Source organism: Rhincodon typus, unplaced genomic scaffold (assembly GCF_021869965.1).
Source record: "Rhincodon typus isolate 14 unplaced genomic scaffold, sRhiTyp1.1 hic_rhity00000720, whole genome shotgun sequence".
NCBI classification, from domain to species: Eukaryota; Metazoa; Chordata; class Chondrichthyes; order Orectolobiformes; family Rhincodontidae; genus Rhincodon; species Rhincodon typus.
In genome coordinates, this window is record NW_025966358.1 from 7996 (window position 1) to 23397 (window position 15402).

Sequence of the window (15402 nt, forward strand, 5' to 3'; positions counted from 1 at the left end):
GATTTGGACCAAGAAACAAAATACTTCTTGTTTTTGCTCAGTTAGTTTTAAATTGAACTTGTTTGTCTCTGCATGGAATTAATGGACTGGTTTTTAAGACCTCTTGCTCAAAGCTTTCTGTTGAGATAAAGTGTAACCTTTAAATGGGCACATGAAAAATAATGCTTTTTGATTCATTTAGGCAAAATACAGAATTCTGCTTTACATATATTTGATTTCTTAATTGATTGAATTGTGATAAGTTTCCAGCGATATTTAACTGTGGTATTTGTAAATACAGTAATATGCCCAAAGCAACATCTAGTGTGTGTAAACTAGAATATTAAAGTGAAAACAAATCATTAACTTGAAATTCTAGAAAGAGTCCAGAAAAATGTCAGTTTTCTTCCAGTCAAATTTTCAAACCACAATATGTGGTTTTAATTTTATTTTCCAGTGCCAGAACCTACCAAGACCAGTCAAAGCCAGCCACAGCCTGCCAATTCCTGCAACAGCACTTCCACGACCACCATTACTAACAGCAGTGGAAGCAATGGCAAGCGAGCTTCTATCAATTGTCAGCAACAGGCCTTGTCCCGCTACCCACCTCGCGAAGTGCCGCCACGCTTCCGGCATCAAGAACAGAAACAGCTATTGAAAAGGGGTCAGCCACTGCCACCTGGGACTGTCATCAGCAATAGTTTAGCACAAGGTACAGGGCAAGTGGCAGCAAATTCTTCTCAGCACAGTGTTCAACAGGCATCAGGTGGACAACAGCAACTCCAGCATCCCGGCAAAGGACAGACAGGTAAGAGTGCTTGGCAAACCGCACAAATGAGCGATCAATTAAAAAATAACTTCTGAGTTAAGTTCAAGCTGAACCTTTTGGGTATTGGGCTTGGGTGATAGTGATATTTATTTGTAGTTTTTAAGCATACATTTCAAAATGTGTCATTGAATTCTGGATTTGTTGTGTGTGGAGCATTGCATTTTGAATAGTGGTTAAAATTTCAAATTCTTTATGTTCCCATTTCATTTTCCCTCCTATTTTGAGTAAAAATCAGATTTGAACATTTTAAGGCAAGCTTGTTCAGCTGCACGATGTTTATCAGTTACACTTGTTAATGCAATACAGGTATCAAGGTTTCTGGCTATAGTGTATTGAAATATTTGACATTTAAGGTGGTTGAAAGTTCTGAGCATTCCACAGAAGAATCTCTTTCGGTCAGTGGGAAAATTTGGTTTGATTACTTTTGATTGCTATTTTAAATTGAGCATTCTTTTGCCTGTCTCTTCATTTCTTTCCTCCTTGAGGAGGATCAGAAATTCATGAGTCATTTTCTTGTAACCATTGAAAGCTGTGTAGGAAAGGGGACTTTTGACTAACTCGGCAAAGCAAAGAACAAGTTATGCAATGTTGACAAACATAACGTTTTTACTTTTTGAAGTTTTTATTTGTGGATTGTGATCTGAAGGTTAAACATCTGATTAATGTTGAGGAGTAAGTTTGAAATTGAAGGCACTTTTATCGAAATGATTGCAGCACTCATAACAAGATAGATGAAATAGTAGTGCAAATAGAAATAATGGAGTATGATATGATAGCCACATGAACCACAAATGTACAGAAGTGATGGTAAAACATGAAAGAACATTGGCCTTGACTAGAATACTGGGTTCAGTTCCTGACATCACATGCCGATGAGATTTACTTGGATGGTACTGAGGATGTGTGACTTGAATTGCCTGAAGAAGCAATAGGTGCTGAGGTTGTTCTCTTTAGAATAAAGAGATAGGAGGAGACTTAATAGATGTATTCAAAGTCAAAAAGAATTTTAGTAGAGCAATAAGGGGGGAAAAAAAGTTTCCCACAGCAGATGGGTCAATAAACACAGTATGTGGATTTATGTTAGATGACAAAATAGCCACAAATAAAAGGAAGTATTTGTTTGACACAGGAGTTCATGTGACTTGGATTCCATTGCATGAAATAATGGTGGTACCACGTTCAATGATGACTTTCAAAATTGGATAAATATTTAAAGGGACATAGTGGCAGAGCTTTCTGAATAGGCATGATCTGGCATTAATCAGATCACTGTTTTGGCACAGCTTCAGTCTGTGCTGTAAAATCCATGATTCTGTGAACTGTTGGTACCCAAACTTGGGCCTGAAGCCTTATGAACTTAAAAATTGAGTCAACAATGGAACTCTAATAAATCTTGAAGATTCCATAGTTTCTGTCAGACAAATAATTACTCCAAATGAGGCAGTGTATGTAGACTTTAACATAAAGCAATTTGTTTCAACAGTAATTGATATTCTTTCATGAAAAGGTGTCAACTTCATGGGGGGGGGGGTTCAATTTCCCTTATCAAATAAAGATGACATCATCTACAATTGGGAATATAATACTTAAAACCTCCTTTGTGGAAACGCTTTCAAATGAGGTTTTTTTGCAATTTTGCTGTTACAGATACCATTTGCAAACATGAGCACGACCACGCACCTTGGGTCTGATCAGCAAACTCTGCTACTTCCAGCTTCTCAGGTTAAGCAACCCTTATTTTTCCTCCTCAGAGTTGGTAATACTGATCTAGCTGACTGCCTTTCCTTTTACAAATGGGCTGTCCTTTACAGTCCAGCACAAGACTACTTTCACCAGTGGAATTTATAAAACTACATGTGCTATTAGATTGGCTTCATCATATATTTTGTAATAACAGCCCTTAGCCATTTGCTTACCTTGCAAGTTTGACACCGAAATAAAGCGTGTCAAAGTCAACCTTCAGAATACTGGCTATCTTGACAAGATCGTCGTTCTGTGTATTGTACAAACTGGCAAATAGGCCAAAGACCACCATTTTCAGACCTGTACAGTTCCCAGTCCACCCTGAGTTGTCCTGGAAAGGCAATTTAGTTTAAAAATTTGAACAACAGGTTCAACGAGTCATTTGATGCTACAATTATACAATGCCTTTGCCATTTGAACACTTGAACAACATGTTGACACAAATTCATACACACTGCTAGGTATGTCTGCTGTACATCACAATGATTGGCTGATTGATTCGAACAGCGTAGTCCTTAAGCTGTTTGTAATAGGTAGAGTAGTGTTCTTAAATCAGCCAGCCTTGTAAACCCAAGACAAAATGTGTATCATTTGATGTCATTTTACAATTCTGTCAAATTTGCTGAACAGTCTCAAAAGTGCTTTGTTTGTTTATGGGATTTGAGCATTACAGACAAAACCAGTATTCATTGCCTATTCCTAATTGCCCTAGAAGAGGTGGTAATAAGCTTAATGGGGTGTTTGAATGCAGTTCATTGGGTATAGGGATACCCACAGTGCTATTAGGAAGAGAGCTCCAGGATTTTAACGCAGTGATAATGAAGGTACTGCAATATCATTCCAAGTCAGGGAAGCATGTGGCATTCCCATGCATTTGCTGCCCTTGTGGTCCCAGGTTTTGAAGGTACTGTCTAAGGAGAACTGCTGAGCTACTGCACAGCATTGTGTACATAGTACACGTTTTGTGTCGGTGATGAAGGGAGTGAATATTGAAGGTTGTGGGTAGGTTGCAAATCAGATGTCATGCAGGACAAAGCAACATCAAACTTCAGTGTTGATAGACCTGCACTTGTCCAGGCATTACACTTCTAACGCATCTTGTGACTTGGAGAGGCATTGGGGAGATAGGAAATGAGTTCTTGTCGCAGAATTACTAGCTTTGGCGAACATTAACAACCAACTTAAAATAAGTATTTGAGCTCAATGTGGCTAACGTAGACTTGTCCAGCTTTGAATTGGAGAAATTCTGAACTAGTCCCACCAAACCACACCACACATTATTCTGTACAGCATCATGTATGAGTAAACCACAAAAAGACATTATTGCATCTGCCAATCTAGATTTAAACTATTACAAGCTAATCAAACAAATCGGCTTGGCCTTTTTCATTTTAATGTACTAATATCTAGTTCATCATTTTTTTAACTAGAACTTTTAAAACTCATGAAATTACTATCATGAGCCTCACTCGACTATTAGAATTTGTCTGTCTTTTCAGTAGATTGTGTGACCATTTTGGGGATAACTTTCATTGGTTCTTTGACAAACAGCTAGTGCTTGGAAGAAGAGCTGATTGAGGGGAAATTGAAATATGTAACTCAAGAGTCAAGCTTCATGTGTCCAGTTATGATGACTGAACTGTGTAACACCTATTGGATAATAAGACTCAAGCATACGATTGGCTGGGTTAATTAACCATCTCTTTTAAAGAAGCACAAAGTGACCAAGTGAAATTATACAGTTGTGTAATATGTTTTAATTTTATGAACCCAAGTTTAAATTTAGCTTTTTATATTCATTTTCTCACTTGTGTTTTTTGTACTTATTTTACAACTTTTCATCTTGTTTTCTGAAATGTATTAGTTCCTTGTTCGGATAGTATTGCAGTTGGTCTAATACTTTGGATATTCAATCATAGAGTTGTAGCATTAAGTACTGGCAGATCAAATGATCTCTGACAGTTGGAGATGCCCAGCCAACGATTCAATCCCATTTTCCAGTGCCTTGACACCATGAGAATGCATTTAAGTGCTTTTTCAATGTTGTAGGTGTTCCTGCCTCTGCCACCGAAGCAGGCGGTGGGATCCGGATTTAATGTTTCTTCCTGTCTGTACTCCGTGATGTTTCCGTGCTGTATAACTCTTTGACTCTGTGGCTGTGTAACAAGTCTGGTGAACCTTTTATTGCACTTCCTCTATGACAGTAATATCTGTGGTCTAACCTAGCTCCTATAAATAGTGGATAAAACAGTGGATGAAAAATGGGAGAATTTCAAAAAGATGATGAATAGGGTGCAAGCTAGGTATATACCAATGAAAAATAAATACAGGGTATTCAAAGATGGAGTGACCTGGATGACTAAGGATATTGATGAGAAAATAAAGAGGAAAACATAAGCATATGATGCATACCAAAATAATAATAGCAGAAATCCAGAGCATCTCAAATGCAGGAGAGAAATAAGGCTGGAGTAAGGAAAGCTAAAGAGGAAGCATGAGGAAAGGGTGGCAGGCTCCACTAAGACAAATAGTAAAATGTTCTTCAGGCGTATTAATAGTAGAAGTGTTTTTTTAGTGAACGATAGAGTGGGCCCCAAAAGGAACAAGCAAGGTAAACTGCTCACTGAAGCAAAGGATATGGCAGATGTACTAAATGAGTTCTTTGCTTCTGCCTTTACCAAATTAGAAGACGGTGACAATGAAAACCTGGGTGTTGAGCAACTGCGCAGTATAGTGATAGATAAAGAAGAGGTGCTAAAAAGGCTGGCAGCACCCCAGCTAGAGGAGTTGCCAGGCTTGGATGGGATGCATCCTAGATTGCTGACTGAGTTAAGGGAGCAAATTGCAGAGCAGTTGACTCCAGATCTCTCTGAACATAGGCTTAGTCCCGGGATACGAGAGGATTGCAAATGTGACACCATTGTATACATAAAGGATAACCCAGGAAACTACAGATCTGTCCGCTTGACATCAATAATGGGAAAACTGATGGAGGCCATAACACGAGATGAGGTAAATATACATTTAGAGAAAAATAGGTTAATACTAGATAGTCAAAATGGCTTTGTCAAGGGCAGGTCATGCCTAACAAATTTATTGAATTCTTTGACAAGGTGATACAGACAGTGGATGAGGGTGTGTCGTTGATGTTGTATATTTAGACTTTGGGAAAGCATTTGATATGCTGCCATGTGGCAGATTGATTACCAAATTTGAAACGTTTGGGACTGATCCATGCTTGGCAGCATGGATTAGAATTTGGCTGAAAGACAGGAAACAGAGGCTAGGTATAGATAGGTATTTCTCAAGTTGGGAGACAAATTGAAAGTGATGTTCCCCAGGGATTACTGTTGGGACCCTTGCTTTTTTCTGATTTATATGAACAATTTGGAGATGGGTTTTGAGGGCAAATTCCCTAAATTTTCAGATGATACGAAGCTAAGGAGCATAGTGAATTGTGAGAATGATGCTGAACGACTTCAGAGGCACATTGGCGAGTTGGCCAATTAGGCAGACACCTGGCAAATAAACTTCAGTGCAGAGGAATGTGAGGTAGAAGAAATATGGAGAGATAGTACAGGCTCAATGGTACAGCTTTTGAGGGGAGTACAAGAGCAGAGGGACCTCAGGATTCACGTTCATGATTCTCTGAAGGTGGCCCAGCAAGTTGAAACTGTGTTGTTAAGAAGGCTTATATGATCCTTGAATTTACAAATAGAAGCATAAAGTGTAAAAGCAGGGAAGTGATGCTGCACCTCTATAAATTATTGGTCAGACCACATTTGGAGTATTGTGTTCAGTTCTGGGCACCTTACTTAACAAAGGATGTTAAAGCCATGGAGAGAGTGCAAAGGGCATTTACTATAACGATGCCGAGAATGAAGGATTTTAGAAGCAAGGAAAGTTTAGGGGGATTGGGCTTATTCTCCTCGGAGCAGAGTAGACTTGAGTTACCTTTATTAAGGTGTTCAGAATTATGAACAATTTTGACAGAGTACAGAAGGATATTCTGTTTCCACTTGTTGGTATGCCAGTAACTAGGGGTCACAATTTCAAGATTGTCAGCAAGAGAACTCTGGGTGAGATGAGAAATGGAATGCATGGCCTAGGAGAGCGGTGGTGGTGGATTCCATCGGAGGCTTCAGAAGAGAGCTGGATATATTTGCAAGTGGTGGAGTAAGAGGGCTGCTGTGATAGGGCTGGAAAGTGGGACTAGCTGGGTAGTTCTTTCAGGAGCTGATCCAGACATGATGGTTCAAATGGCCTCCTGTACTGTAACATTGTATGATTCTATACAATTACTGTAAAGCAAGGTCTTACGGCTTCTATAGTCAAATCCCCTTGCAATAAAGGCTAACATTCTCAGTAGCCTTTCTAATAGCTAACTGTCCCTGTATGTTAACCTTCATTGACGAGGACACTTGTGTCCCTTTGTACATCTACACTTTACAACTTCTTAACGTTTAAGAGGTGTTCTGCACATCTGTTCCTCCTAACAAAGTGTATAACTTCACATTTTCCACAAAATATTTCATCTGTCATGTTCTTGCCCATTTTACTAACCAGGTCCAAATCCTTGTGAAGCTGCTTTACATCTCCCTTACAGTACACATTCCCACTTAGTTTTGTATCAGCTGCAAATTTTAAAATATCAGCTCCAAATCATGTATATATACTGAACAGCTGAGGCCCAAATACTGATTATTACAGTATCCCACTGGTCACAGCCTGCCAATGCTGGAATGACCCTTTTATTCCTACTGTATTTTCTGTACGTAAGCCAATTATTAATCCATGCCTGTACATTATCTTGTATCACATACGCTTTAATTTTTCTAATCAGCCTTCTGTGCAGCACTTTATCAAAAGCCTTTTGAAAATTCATTTACTAAGTCCATTGATTGCCCTTGATCAATTTGTTAGTAATATGTTCAAAAGAAACACAAGAAGTTTTGAAGCATTGTTTCCCATTCATATACTGATGCTAATGTTGCCCAATCAGATCATTATTATCTAGGCAAAAACAAATTGCTGGAGAAACTCAGCAGGTCTGGCAGCAGCTGTGATGAGAAAGCAGAGTTAATGTTTTCAAAAGGATCGCTCGACCTGAAATGTTAGCTCTGCAGAAATCATTCCAAAATTGTGGAATTTCTGAAGATAATCGCCCGATACAAAACATGACACCCTGATGGTTTGCTGTGTGTACTCTTCCCCTCTGAAAGCCCATCTCTATAGCAGCTAAGATTTTATAACCTTCTGTCTCCATGCCAAAATATGATTGTCTGTACTTAAGATCTCCTAAATCCGTTCTATCCTGAACTTAAGTAGGTAGTTTAAAGTATAAGCATTTACAAAATCTGACATTCCCTGTAATTTGGAGACTTAACCTTCTAATAACCATTAATGCAGCTGCCCTGAATTAATTAATCAGCTTTACCTACCTACTCATACCTACCCCTCTCTCATTCAAGTGACATGGGCAACTGGTTCAGTTATCCTTATTAGTTGTCTGTCCCTTGTTGCCCTTGAGAAGGTGATGGTGAGCTGCCTTCTGGAACCATTGCAGTCCATTTGCTGTCGGTAGACCAACAATGCTGTTGGGGAGTGAATTGCAAGATTTTGACCCAGTGACCCCAAAGGAGTGACAATATATTTCCAAGTTAGGGTGGTGAGTGGCATGGAGGGGAATTTGCAGGTGGTTGTGTTTGCATGTATCTGGTGCCCATGTCCTTCTAGAAAGAAATGATTGTGGGTTTGGATGGTGATGTTTAAGGATTTTTGGCAAATTCCTGCAGTACATCTTGCTAATTGTACACACTGCTGTTACTGAGGGTCAGTAGTGGAGTGACTGAATGTTTGTGGATATGGTGCCAATCAAGCAGATTATTTTGTACTGTATGATGTTCAACTTCTTCAGTGCTGTTGTAGCTGCCCTCATCCAGTGCAAGTATTTCATCTTGTGCCTTGAAAATGGTGGACAGGCTTTGGGGATTGGGGAGTCAGGAGGTAACTTGCTGCATATATGTTGAGTCCATTTCAGTTTCTGTTCAGTGGTAACCCCAAGATATTGATAGTCAAGGATTCAGTGACAGTAATGCCATTGAATGACATGGGGTGATGGTCATTGTCTGGCGTTTGTGTGGCATGATTGTTACTTGCTACTTGTCAGCCCAAGAAAGGATATTGTCCAGGTTTTGTTGCACTTGGATATGGACTGTGTCATGACCTCAGGAGTTGTGAATGGTGCTGAACATTGTCTAATCGCTGGCAAACTTCCCCATTTCTGATCTTCTGATGGAGGAAAGGTCACTGGTGAAGTGGCTGAAGGTGGTTGGGCCTAGGACATTACGCCCAGGAACTCCTGCAGAGATGTCTTGGAGCGTAATTGACTGACCTTCAACCACCACAACCCTGTTCCTATGTTCCAGGTATGACTCCAACCATTGGAGAATTTTTCCCATGATTTTCATTGATTCCAATTTTGATAGGGCTACTCGATGCCACATTCGATCAAATGCAACCTTGATGTCAAGGGCTGTCGGTCTCATTTCATCTGTGGAATTCAGCTTTGTTTGCCCATATTTGAACTAAGGCTGTAAAAGGTCAGGAGCTGTGCGCCTCGTGGCAGATCCACATTTGCGCATCAGTGAGCATGTTATTGCTGAGAAGGTGCTGCTTAATAGCACTGTTGATGACATCTTCCATTACTTCACCGACAGCGAGAATGGACTGATGGGACAATACTTGGCTGGGTTGGATTTGTCCTGTTTTTTTTTTGTGTACAGGACATAGCTGGGAGTTTTTTTGGTAGATACTAGAGTTGTAGCTGTACTAGAATAGCTTGGCCAGGGACATGGCAAGTTCTGGACACAAGGTTACAGTACTCTTGCTGGAATGTTATCAAGGCTAGTAGCCTTTTGCAGTATCCAGTGCCTCCAACTATTTCTTGTTATCACAGGGAGTGAATCAAATTGGCTGAAGACTAACATCTGTGATTTTGGGGACCTCTGGAGGAGGTGGCTCGATCATCCACTCAGCACATCTGGCTGAAGATGGTTGCAAATGCTTCAGTCTTACCTTTTGCATTGGTATACTGGGCTCTGCCATCATTGAGGATGGGGGATATTTATGGAGCCTCCTGAGTTATTTGATTGTCCACCACCAATTATGACTGGATGTGGCAGGACTGTAGAGCTTCGATCTGATCCATTGGTTGTGGGATTGCTTAGCTCTGTCTGTTATTTTTTGCTTTTGTCTTGTAGCTTCACCAGGTTGACATCTCATTTTTAAGTATGCCAAGTTTGAACTGCCTTCCTGAATTCTTTGTTGCACCAGGATTGATCCCCTGGCCTGATGGGAATTGTGGAATGGGGGAATTGTCAGGCTATGAGGTTGCAGACTATGTTGGCGATTCTGCTGCTGCTGATGGCGTACAGCATCTCTTGGATGCCCAGTCTTGTTGTTAGATCTGTTCGAAGTCTGTACCATTTAGCACGGTCACCGTGCCATACAACATGATGTAAGATATTATCAGTGTGAAGGTGGGACTTGGTCTCCATGATGACTGTCATGAATGGATACATCTACGAGAAGTATACGTAGCTTGCATATTTTTGCTAGTAAGACAGCTAAGTTCCCACTTTAACCTCTAATCTCTAACAATCCAACTAGCTAACTAACTAACAATCCAAATGCTTGTTTTTGGGCAGAATTCAGAAGGTTAGAGGACCCCTTCGTTCACCCATTTTATCTTAAAAGAGACAGTTCATTACCTTATAAACTTTATTCATCACAATGAAAGTCCAGTCAACTGACAGCACAGAAGTGGTACAAGGTTGACATAATTGATAGGTTATACTGGGTGTTCTCAGAACTGATTTTAAGATCCTGATGACCTTGCTGTTGATAGCAAGGAGGTGATAGAGAAGTGAGCCAAGGATAGATTCCTAAAGATCTCTCCAGTTGAAAGGTGCAGGGGTAATAAATATAGCTTTTCCTGCCAGTGCTCTGGCTACAGTTTTGTAGGTAAGCGAACTAAGTGAGTGTAGTTCCACTGTGCAGAACAGCAGAAGGAGGGCATTGGAAGACGATTGTTTTGACTGTGGCAAAGGCTGCGGTGTTGTTGCAACATAGTTACAGTCACTTGAAATGTTATTTGAAAGTTTGATGAGGACTGTGTCCTTAGTGTGACACAGCCAGTAACTTGCTTGGAAAAATTCAAATTAAAACATGTAGTAACGATGGATCAAACTGGGAGGTAACAATATATTCCAAAAACATTGGAATGAAAAGGAGGTTTGGAAGATGAGATGTTATAGCAGAGAGGAGGAGGATGGCTTTCCTGCAGATGGATGTCAACATAGGTTTAAAAAGCAGAGAACAGTACCCCAACTCACAGAATTGTTTACCATGTCAGCTGTCATGGGGAAAGGAAGAAAATTGTTTGTCCACAACCATTTCCAATAAGCACTAACCAACGTGTCCTTGGAAAAGTTACAAAGGAATATATAAAAGGAACTGCAGAGATGTGGAATGTTCCTGCATTAGGAATTCTGAGTTCCCATTGCTATTCTGAATGTGTGATCCTGCTACTGTGTTGAGGTTAATGCACGATGGAAAGCACCGTTGTCCTCAAGTTTTCACATGGGATATCAATTTGCTCAGATCCAAATTTATGTCAGAACTTTTTGTTAGACTAAAGATTTCTTAACAAAATAAATGAGGAAATATGTAAGCATTTAGCACTTTTTCTTAGTAAGAAGTCTGGTAGGAAAACTGCTGGAAACCAAGCTTAGGGAACTCATAGTTACTCTGAAATCAAAGTAATAGCGAGTTTAGTTTGCAGTTTGTTTTAGGTGTCTGGCAGGAATACCAGTTGAATGCACAGAAATCCGCGAAAGGAAACCAGTTGCAGCCATGCTGTCTGAGCAAAAGTTTTACTGTGAAGATAGTGATGACTGTTCAAGTTTTGAGCATTTGTAAGATTCTTGCTGGAGATAAAAGAAACAAGTTTGAATTTGAATTGTTTTCTAATATTTGTAAGGAAACCTTTCAAGTTTTTTTAGCCTAGTGTAATATTGTTCATGTTTTTCTTAACTGAACACTTCACATCAGACCATGCTCTTGCCCTTCCACTTTCTTTCTGATGTAGCAGTAGCAGTATCTGCATTGCCATACACGGTATTTGGACTCTTAAGCAAAATCATATGAATTTGTCAATTTCCTCAATAATTGTGAACTCTCCATTAAACCAAAAGCCACAACAAACAAGGAAAGCATTAATTTCCTGGGTATCACAGTATTTAATTTGGCACAAGATAACAAGCATAAGTTAGCAAGATAACTATATTTTTCCAAAATAACTGACACACAGTTGTACACCCAGACATCCAAAGAGGCGGTGACATTATGGTAACGTCTCTGGACTAGTAATCCAGAGGCTCTGACAAATACTCTTGGTTGTAGGTTCAAATGCTGTAATGGCATTTAAATTCAATTAGTAAATTCGAAATCTGTTATAGCGATCATGATGGAACTAATATCGATTGTCGTAAAAGTCTATCTGGTTCAGTAGTGTTCCTTCAGGGATGAAATCTGCCATTGTTGCCTGGTTGGGGCTACATGTGACTCCAGACCCATAACAATGTGGTTGACTCTCACCAGCTCTCTGAAATGGCATAGTAAGTCACTCAGTTTAAGGGCAATTAGGAATGAATAACCAGTGCACCCATATACCACGAAGAGAGGTTTGGGAGGGGGTGGTGAGTGTTAAGTATTATAGTTAGCCAAGTATTAGAGCAGATTTTAATTCTCTAATATTGCATGGTTCAATATTAAGGTAATTATATCAAACTCACCGAAGTTTGTGCTTCTAACTCAAATTTGAGGACTTTTTTGGAAGCTTCCAGACACCAGATTATTGTAAACTTAATTTTACCAGGCAATTACCACATAGTGCTTCAGTACTCTCAGGACTTTTGAGAGGTCTTGATGCACATCTTGCAGGGTATATTTGGTCTCCACCTATCCAGAGAAGATCTTGGCCCTTTTCTTATCTATTGACTGCTTATTTGGCATCTTTTTCAATGTCTTTTTGCAAATCCAAGTATACTACATATACTGGTTCCCTTTAATTTACTATCCTAGTTACATACTAAATGGAAAACAACTTCAATAGTTTGTCATACACTTTTTAAATATCATAAAACCATCTTGACTTGTTGTTATTGTGCCGTTCTTCTCTAAACACATTGTTGAGCCTTCCACCTAGATTCCAACACTTTGCTGACGACTGATATAAGGCTAATTGCTCTGTTAAGGTTATTCAGAATCATGAGGGGGATGGATAAAGTAGACAGAAAGAAATTCTTCACATTGGCAGGTTGGAGAACCAGAGAACACAGATTTATGATTTGACAAAGATGTGGGGACTTTTTAATGCAGTCAGTGATTGGTATCTAGAACCTGACAGGGTGGTAGAGGCAAATTAATTTGTGACGTTCAAAAGGAAGTTGGATAAGCACCCGAAGAGAGGACAACAATGCAAGGCTGCGGGGAAACAGCATGAAGTGGAACAAACTGAATTGCTCTTGCAAATGGCTGACATGGACTCAACAGGCAGTGTTACCACCTCCTGTGTTCGAGCAGTTCTCTAATTCTAGCATGAAATTTGGTTGTCCTAACATCAATGTATTTTCACGTATCATGCACAATAGGATAGCAATTAAAATTTGAGTGATTCGGAATATGAATGTGGCAGTTAAGTTTGTAGAAGCGTAAACAATAACTGAGATTTTAAAAAAACCTTCAACCCAGCCTGTCCCATGGGATACTTTGTATTACTATATGCTACTCCTGCATGAAATCAAATGTTTGCAATTAGCAGTCCATCTATTTCAGCTTTATTTTCACTTGCAATGTACTGAAATAATTTAATTTTACATTTGGACTTGGTAGTGTAGAATAATAGTGAAGACACAGAATCACAGAAATGTTATAATGCAGAAGTAGGCCATTCCACTCATTGTGCCTGCACTTGCTTGTTGAATGAGCATCAAAACCTAGTGCTGATTTCCTGCTTTTTCCCATACCCTTGCACATTTTTTAACCGAATAATCATCCGATACCTTGAGTGCCTCAACTACCCTCCCTCCTCCACTCTTCCAGGCAGTGCATTCCATACTCTAACTACTTGCCGAATAAACATGTTATTCCTCCCTTCACCCTTGCTTCCTTTGTACATCATTTTAAATCTATGCCCTCATGTTCTTGTTCCTTTTACAATCGGAAACAGTTTCTCCTTGCATATATCCAACTTGCTCATTGCTTTGTACACCTTCTATCAGATCTAATTTAAACTACCTTCTCTCCACGGAGAACAGACCCAACTTCTTGAATTGATCCTCATAACAGTAGTTCCTCATCCCTGGGAACCATCCTTGTAAACCGCTTCTGCACTCTATCCAATGCGTTCACATTCTCCCTTAAAATGTGGCACTCTGAACTATAAGCAGTATTTCAGTTGAGGTCTGAGAAGTGTCTTATATAAGTTCAACATCACCTTCTTGCTCTTATACTCTGTGCCCCTACTAATAAAGCCAAAGATGCTATGTGCGTTTCTTACTGCTGTCTGTACCTATCATGACTCTTTTTCAATGGTCAGAACACATGCATGCCCAGGTCCCTCAGTTCCTGCGCCGCACAACCATTCCCCCCCCACCGCCTTTGAACTGTATATCCCATAAACTTGCTATCAGCTTTCCCTGTTGTTCTTGCACTATACTCACGCCACTACATTAGTACCTATGGACAATCAGAAATTCTACACATACTTTAAGCAGAGATAGAGAGAAGTCCTCAGGATAAGCACTTGAAGGCAGGAAAATTGTGGGTTATGGTGGGGAGAGAAAGCTTTTTACATTGAAGAATGCAACAGAGTGGATGCTAAGAACAAGCAAAAGTTTAAAAATGCAGAGTAAGTTGATTCAAAAAAACACAAAATAGAAGGACAGTCTTCTACAATTTAAAAAATAGTATGTGAGGGGTCGTAAACAGTGAATAAGTGGAAAAACTGCAAAAAAAAACTTGTGGTTAGGATTGGTGGGTGCATGCAGAAATTTGAAAAGTAGGTCAAAAATTTAAGTCAAGACCCAATGGTGTCTGTGGTGACCTAGTCAAAAGAGAATGGCGATACAATCACTCCACCCCCACCTTTCTCTGTTTGCTGTTACCTCCTTGCCACTTCCAGTGCTTTCTGTGGGGAATGCTTACCAATTTGCTTTTTACAAAAAAAATCCTTCACTGACTTTGGTACCTCTGTAACAAAGTTGACAATTCACAGACAAAGCCAGCAACCCTGTCCTAGTCCAGCTTCCATTTGCAACTGTTAACAGCAAATAAATTCCATGATTTTACAGCGCTCTGGTGAGTTTGCAAGTCAGACTACATTTCAAAAGGAAATTGTTTGCCCTCTTAATCGTTTTGAGTGTTTATCTGGAACTTTTCCCAGCCTCCCTTCCTTCAAAACTGGCCTGCTGCGTATCCTCCAGTTCTTTCTCTTCATTAATTATTTGAGATGTAAAACTTGAATTCCTTCCCTAACGCTTTGTTTTTCCAGTGGTCTGTCATCCTTAAGATACAACTTAAGACCCATGAACAAGCTTTTAGTCACCTGTGTTTATAGCTCTTTGTTTCACTGTCACTTGTCTGATTACGCTATTTTGAAGTGTTTCTGCTACATTGCTATGTTAAATATGTTACACAAATGCAAGTTACTGTTGGGTGGAATATTTTTTTGTATCCATATGCAAATGATTGAGGTGATCCCTTGCAGCTAAGCGAATGTATTACAT

At 39.7% G+C, this 15402-nt stretch overlaps 1 protein-coding gene across 1 annotated transcript in view; it reads left to right on the top strand.

Moving 5' to 3' along the window:
- Positions 1 to 440: 440 nt before the first annotated feature.
- Positions 441 to 15402, top strand: part of LOC125488411 (trinucleotide repeat-containing gene 6C protein-like) — a 41052-nt gene continuing 26090 nt past the window's right edge. The window contains exon 1 of the mRNA XM_048621505.1: positions 441 to 787. The gene's annotated coding sequence lies outside the window, so the exon portion shown is untranslated. The remainder of the gene's footprint in view (positions 788 to 15402) is intronic.